This window comes from Neophocaena asiaeorientalis, unplaced genomic scaffold, assembly GCF_003031525.2.
Source record: "Neophocaena asiaeorientalis asiaeorientalis breed wild unplaced genomic scaffold, Neophocaena_asiaeorientalis_V1.1 scaffold268, whole genome shotgun sequence".
NCBI classification, from domain to species: domain Eukaryota; kingdom Metazoa; phylum Chordata; class Mammalia; order Artiodactyla; family Phocoenidae; genus Neophocaena; species Neophocaena asiaeorientalis.
The window spans coordinates 2,683,440-2,691,482 of NW_020173979.1; positions in this window are offsets into that span (position 1 = coordinate 2,683,440).

The window sequence follows — 8,043 nt, forward strand, 5'->3', positions numbered from 1 at the left end:
GTAAAATCTGCTATTGAGACTTCCATTTCTGGCAATACAGTGGACCAGATTACACATATTCTTTATTTGTATATTTCATGATAAAGAAAATCAGAAGCAAAATCCACACCCTTGGTAATACTTCAGGATTGGGTTTGTTGGGGGGAGATGCTCAGGCTATGCTGAGCCTGGCCTCAGTTCAAGAGCAGGGTGGCTGTAGGGTCAGTTCCCATTGGGCAACAGGTCTGTGCAGTTTTCTCCCTTCCTTCCTCTTTCTCTCTGGCCATTTCCTTCCTTCCTTTCTCCCTATGTATGTATGTATGTATGTATGTATGTATGTATCTATCATCTACTCACTTTTCCTGCATGAAATGGATTATATTATTCTACAACCTAATTTTTTAATTCAGTACTATCTCTTGGACAGCTATGTTGGCCATTGATCATCTATCGCATCTTATCCAAGGGCTGTCAGTGTTAGGAGAAAGATTCTTGAAGGTTAGAGACATCTCATGTCCACATGTGGCTTCTGCTGCTGGAAGGACCTGCTGTCCACCCATTCCATTTTTTCAGATGCGTTTATTGGATTCTTGCAGTAGCCAACCCGCCAGCGCCCCCATCTCTCTGGGCTCACAGGCAAAGGCCCATTCACATCCTCACCCTCTCTCCTGTCTCACTCAGCTTCCTGTTCTTCAGTTAAGCCCCCACCTCATCGCCTGAGCACTTGTTCTTCACTGGGCTTGGGGCATCTCTCCCCCAATATCAGCGGCACCCCACTCATCTTCTTGGGGTCTTTTCCCCATGTCACGTTCGCACTGAGGTCCTCCCTCTCCATGCCAACACCCTCCACTCTCCTCCCCTGCTTTATTTCCCCCCACGCTTACACCAGCTGACGTGTCGTGTCTTTTGCTTATTTGTTTACTGTCTCCCTCTCTTCCTCCCACTAGAATGTCAGCTCCATGAGTGCATTTTCAATCTCTATTATGTGCTGCTTCTTAATCCCTATTATTCCCAGAACAAGGCCTGGCCGATCAGGGATGCTCACTAATTATTGGTTGAATTGAATCGAATATGGAAGTTGATTTTCTGTGGGTGTGCTGCATCCTTGCTTGTTGAAGAGGGAGAAGGACTTCCTTCAACCCAACTCTGAAGACCCTTCATGAGTTTGCCTTCCACTGCTCTAGTCTCTTTGCTGGCCCTTTTGCTGCCTAGCACCCTTTGTCCCCCAGATGCTATGGTGCACCCCTGGTGACATCCAGGTCCCCCAAAGGCCATGTCCCGTCATGAGTCTCTGCCCAGAGAACCCTAACCCTGGATGACTTCTATTGGACGTCCGGACTCAGTTGTAAGTGCTCGCTCCTGCAGGTGGCATTTTCTCACCTTGGCCAGGTGACATGACCCTTGGGCTCCCCCAGTCCCCTGGGCTACCCTCTCTCTGGTTCCTATCTGTCATCCCTCTCCTGGAGGCCTGCTTCTTCCTCTGCCTCCCTGTGGGCTCCTGACCCAAGCACCTGGCACACAGCAGGGCTCACACGTGGGTACAGGGCAACAGAGTGTAAGGCAGAGTGGTAATTACAGGGGATGGGGGGTCAGGGGAGACTCACCTATAGCACCATCTGGTCGAAGGCTGCTCTAGCCCTGATCCAGTCATGAAAGAAATTCTCCATTCATGAAAGAATTGAGAAACAGATGAGCAATTAAATGCCTGAGTCCAGAGTAATGATGATTAAGGAATTCTGGGAAAGGGCATTATTACGCAGCTCTGAAAGCATCTGAAAGCTCTTAGAGTTCAGGAGAGTGGTTTGGGCAGGCGGCGCCTGGCTGTTATCAGAAGATGCCAGGCCCCTCATTTCTGCCCCGTTAGGTCACTGTGAACCGAGAGCGGGGCTGTGTGTCATTGTTTGCATCTCACCTTAGCTCACCCACTTTTGAAAGGTAATGACGGGCAGATCTGGGGAACGGGGTCCCTGTAGGTAGGTTTTTGTTTTGTTTTGTTTTGTTTTTTTGGGCACACTGAGCAGGTATGTGGGATCTTAGTTCTCCGACCAGGGATTGAACTGGTACCCCCTGCATCGAAAGCACGGAGTCTTAACCACTGGACCTCCAGGGAAGTCCCATGGGTAGGTTTTTAAAGTGGGAGAATGTCATCTGTAAAATGGGATAACAATTATGAGACAAGATTTGTCTCATGAACCAGTTAAGGAGATTAAATGAGATCCTGCTGGCGCAGTGCATGGTCCAGGGCTTGGCTTATAGTAAACCCTCAATAAACGCAGAAGGGAATTGTTCGTGCATATTTTTCCTCCAGGATGTCAACTCCCTGAAGCAGGGATACGATGTCTGTCTCTGCAGTGTCCCCGGAGCCTGAAACAGCACCTGGCACGCAGTTGGCACTCAATACACATTTGTCTAGGGCATGAGTGAACGGATTACCTAACCGTCTTCCAGTAACAAACCCAGCTCTGGGGCCCAGGGCTTGGTTCCCACCGCTCCGTGCTGCAATCGGCCCATTTCCCCGCCGGCCCAGTGCGGCTCTGACAGGCAGTGACTGCACAGGGCAGATGACTCGCAGGGTAGTTCTCCAAATGCTCTCCCGGGGCCCGAGGAATCCCCAGGGTCTGGCTCATAAGGACAAGCCGATGACTGGGGCCCAGCGTGGTCCACCTTCCCGTTAGCTGAGCACCCATCACAGGCTGGATCCAGAGGCTCTCCCTGTAAAGCAGGAAGTGTCTCATACCACAGCCCCTCTCTGAAGCTCACTTCCTTCCCTCCTCTGACCCTGAACCTGCCTTTATCCTGGGAGGCGATTGGGCTCTCTGTAGGAGTCTTAGCTAACCTCTGAAGGTCAAGTTCACGGACCACCTGTCAATACTCATGGCCAGCTTTTATGGAGCACTTACTGCGTGCCAGGTCTTGCACTAAATGAAAAGATTTTATTTCATTTCCTCTAAAGTGGCACCCAACTGTTCTCCAAACATTCTGTCCTTTGATGCAGCTGGGCCTTTGCATAGGCTGTTCCTCAGTTTAAAATGCTCTTCCTGACTTTATCTACCTGGGGAATACTCACTCTTCAGCACCCACCACTCTTCTGTCACCTCCTCCAGGAAGCTTTCCCAGCTTGCCTGAGACGATAAAATCACAACCTCCCATGGGTCCCCACAGTTGTCATTTGGGTGTGTGTGTGTCTGTCTCCCCCTGAGCTGTGGCCCCTCCAATGCTCCAGGTTGCCACTTTTACCTCCTTATCCTGTATGTCCACCTCCATGCCTGGCACAAAGAGCACTGGAAATGTTGGTTTCTCCCTTCTCAATTCCTTGGCATTCCATCTCCATCTTTTGTATGTCCCTCATCCCTTTGTCTTTATTCCAAGCACAATGCTCATTACATGATAGATATTTATAAATGTAAGCTGAATGACATAAATAAATCAGTGATCTTTCTTGCCGGGTACCAGATAGGAAGCATTCAATTATTTTCCTGTAGACTCTATGGTTACCTCCAGCAAGAAATCATCAGAATAGGTAAGGAAAGAGGAAGTCAGAAGAAGGGAGAGAACAGGAGAAGGTGCTGGAACTAACATTTTCTGAACACCTAAATGTGCCAGGCATGTGTTCCATTAACTCCCCACCATAATCCAGTGAAGTGAATATTATAATCGCCTTTTCATAGACAAAAAATGAGGGCACAGAGAGGTAAAGTGACCTACCTAAGATCACACAGCCAGCAAGTGGCAGAGCTGGGGTTTGAGCCCCATCTGTCTAGTTCCGCCAGCTGGATGGAGACGGCTGGGGTGTCCCTGTAGTATAAGAGGGCGGAGGAAAGTGAGCAGGGGCTGCAGGACACTGGAGAGAAGGAATGGGATATGTCTGTCTTGTGGATCAGACCCAGACCCCTGGATATGTATCGTCCCTGCCTTGGTTTCTTGGAACAAATGTTTGCTGGCCTGTGGACCCACCCCAGACTCCTCCAATACATTGGACCACATTCTCTTGAGACAGCTCTTCTTTTTCTTTTGTTTTTTAATTGAAGAATAGTTGATTTACAACGTTGTGTTGATTTCTGCTGTACAGCAAAGTGACCCAGTTGTACCTATATATATACATTATTTTTTATATTCTTTTTCATTATGGTTTATCCCAGGACATTGACCACTCTGCCTTCCCTGTGCTATACAGCAGGACCTTGCTGTCCATCCATTCTATATGTAATAGTTTGCATCTGCCTACCCCAGATTCCCAGTCCACCTCCCACCCCCGCCCACCCCTTGTCTTGGCAACCACAAGTCTGTTCTCCGTGTCTGTGAGTTGAGACAGCTCCTCTTTACAAATAGCTTCTTTCTTTTTTCTAACATCGATCCTGTCCTAAACACTTTCCTCTCGGTCCCTGGACCAGAGTTTGGGTAACCCTGACCCCACAGGATTGTGCAACACCCACCGAGGGCTCCAGGAACCCACAACTTCTCAATAATGCTGAACTGGGTGAAATTTCCCAGCAACCTCCTCCCCCGCCTGACTAACGCTTTCTTAGCTTGGCAATGCAATGTCTTATATTTAAGGAAGCCAGTCATTTGGTTTAGATTCTTTAGTTGTTTTATTTTAATGACCTTCTGAATCATTCATTTTTCTACTTTTGAACTGATTCACTCTTGGCCACTTCCTTGTACAGAAATCCAACCCCTCCTTTAAGACCCAGCACCAACTACCCCATGCTCCTGAAAATCCTCATGCATACCATCCCTCTCCAGGAAGAGGTATTCCCCTCCCCCCTTCTTCTGTACCGTTCATCCGGCATTTATTATATTGTCATCATCCTTATCATAACAATAAAAATGATATGCCGGCTGTTTGAATCGTTTCTTATGCTCGTGATGACCCTAGGAAGAAAGTAATTATCGTTTCCATTTAAACGTAGTGAAACTGAGCCTCGGGGAGCTTATTAAGCCTCCTGCTCAAGGTCACATGAAGTAAGTAGCCAAGATGCTAGGCCAGCCCAGCCCAACTGCAGAGGGAGTGTCTTGAAATGTAGCTATTTGTGTGTGGGGTGCCTGGCTCTTACTGTGATGTCTGTTGCCGCACCTCCTAGACTGTAAGCTCCATGAAGCGTTTGTTCCCCATTGCATTGTACGTAATAAATACCTGATTTTCCGTAGATGTTGACCAGTGGCGGGGAGGCTTCCTGTCCCTTCTATAGAATTAGCTGCTCCAAGCTTTACACGATTTTTGCATTCTTACAACATCAAGAGCCTGGTAGCAAAAACAATCAATACACATTGGCTGACGGAAGTAAGAGAAAGGCATGGGCTTGGAAGATTCCGGTGGACATATTTTCTAGCTGAAAATCTTCAATAGGAAATTAAAAACAATTCTCTCTGTAGCTCAGGACCAATGCTGCCAGACAAGACCTCCTCACCACTTTTTTTCAGGTTGAACTAACAACATCTTACAGACTAAGTGGTCAGTTTAAGCTCACGCAACCCACCTTTAATGGGGATCTACTATTGGCCAGGCCCCGTACTCACTCATAGGCTGGTGCTGGAGATGGCTCTGTGAGCAACACACCAGGTGGAGGTCCTTTGGGTGCCCACCCTCCCTCTACTCCTTCTGGGAGACGAGCTCCCTACTGCCCTGAGAGCAGGCAAGGGTGGGGCCTTGGGAATAGCAGGAGGGAGGCGCAGTGGCTCTGTCTGGTCAAAGAGGACAAGGCAGGAAACATTTCAACAAGGCAGCAGCCTCCAAGAAGTGAATGCAAGCAGCAGAGGGGAGGCCTGGAGGACGCTGCCTCGTCTCTCAAGGAATATGAAGAAGACAGGCTTTTGGACCATGAAGTGACCATGGAAGAACTAGATGAGGCGGAAAAGGTCTGGGAAGGACATTAAAAATAAGAAGCCGATGGAGGGTAGCACATGGAGGAAAAGAGAATTAAGGATCCCCTTACCATTCAGCTGGATGCTTTTGACTTCAGATTGTGTTCTGTCATCAATGTTGTCAGCCCTGCTTTCTTTTGTCGTTTCCTGATAATCAGGTACCCTGCCTTTCACTTATAACCTCACAGGGACCCTTTGTCTCAGGTGGGTTTTCTGTTACTAGCATTTCACTGGCTGTTTGGTTTGGGGAGTTGGGAAGCAAATTGCAAGCTTTGCCTTTTGATACGAACATTCCACCGGGGAAGCAGTACAGCCCAGTGGTTATAACAGGCCTCTGTTGCCAGGCTGCTGGGGCTGGAGGGTATGCTGACAGCCTGCCAATATTTAACAGAGCACTCAATGCACACACCTAGTGCTTTATCTCCTGTTCCCAGCCCAAAGATAAGATAGAGCAGAGCATCCCCACTTGACAGGTAAGGAAACTGAGGCCCAGAGCCATGAAGTCAGATGCTTAAGGCCGCACAGCAGGATCACTGAATTGGCATGTCAAGAGACCCACGCATCTGGGTTGGCCAATGACCATCTTTAACTCAAGAGCTTCTTGGATTTGGCTGGAAGGGCAGGGAGCCCTCACTCGCTTCTTCTCATGGTCAAGAATGAGACTCAGACATGTTGATGGCAAAATAATAACAATAGTAGTAATAATACTACCAGCAAACACTTATTCAGAATTCACCATGTGCCTGGCACTATGCCACATGCTCTATGTGTTTCATCTTCTTTACTTTTCTCAGCATAATGATTAAGAGGCAGGATTCTGAAGCCAGACAGCCTGGGTGTGAATCTCAGCTCTGCCACTTACTGGCTGTGTGACCTTAGGCAAGTTACTTTACCTCTCTGGGCCTTAGTTTCCTTATCTATAAAATGGGGTTGGTGATAGCACCTTATAACAGATCCCTAGCACACGGTAAATAGTACATAAATATTACTGTTGCATTTTAAAGAAACCAAATATCAGCTTCCTCTCTCCTTGGCTTATGAATGGTGAGTGTATAAAAAAGAAAACTGGTAGAGGGAATGGTTCATTTTTTAGAGTTGTGAGCAAAAGGGAAGAAACTTTTTCAATTAAGAAGATACCAGAGCTGTTAGCCATGATCTCCATTTACAAATGGAATAACAGGCTCAGAGAGGGTAAGTTCGTTGCCTGAAATCACACACAAGCAGCAGAAGGAGGATTTGAACTCAGGCCTGCCTGACGTCACAGCTCATGTCCTTAATCCCAACGCCAAATGGCCAGCCCTGGTGGTCATGGGAAGAGCTGGTCCCTGGCCCTGCATTGAGAATGGAAATATGAGTCACCGGCCATCCCCAGGGATGGCTGGGGAGTGAGAGGTGCTCAGCTATGGGGCAGAATGTTCCGCCAGATGCTGACGAGCAGCTGCCAGCACCACTCAGTTTTTCATGCTGAGGAAAAGGAGGAGGAGAGCGCAGAGGAGCGGGGGTCACAAGCCAGCGGAGCACAGCCTGAAGCCAGGCCACGACTTGGCGGATAACGTCAGGCTCACACATCTGGCCTCCGGAATGCTGAGGACCCAGAGGACAGGCCTGGGGTTCTGCTGCTCCTTGGGGCAGGCTCTTCCTCTGAAATCACCGAGACTGCTTCATTGAGAAAAGTCTTGGGCTTTCTAGGCTCTCCTGGCCCAGCTCAGGCGGTGACATGTGAAATGGGCATTCTTTGCCCACTGATGAAGACCGGGTCTCCATAGACACACAGGATCAAAAGAAGCAAGGCTCCAGAGTCTGACGGCTCTGGAGTGGATTCCTGGCTGGGCGACACTGGCCAGTACCTTGGTTTCCTCCTCCGTGCACGAGCATCACGGTCTGCAATCTGGAGGAAGGATAACCTGCAGAATGCCCGGCAGCTGCTGGACGTCCAATCAATGCTCCTGACCACCTGCCCAAGTGAGTGAACAAGTGAGCAAACTTGCATGGTGTCCAAACAGCCAGCACACAGCAAGTGGTCACCACCTTGCTGGCTGGTCTCCTTAGAGGCATTGTGGCCAACCTTCCTTTTCTGGTTCCAGTTTCCGCTTTGCCCCAAGGAGCACCAAGTCTTGTCTGGCCTCTTTCAAGGGCTAGGTTGAAGGTGAAGAGCAAGGAAGAACACAGCCTTCTCCTTTGTGCCCATTGTTAGGGCCTCAC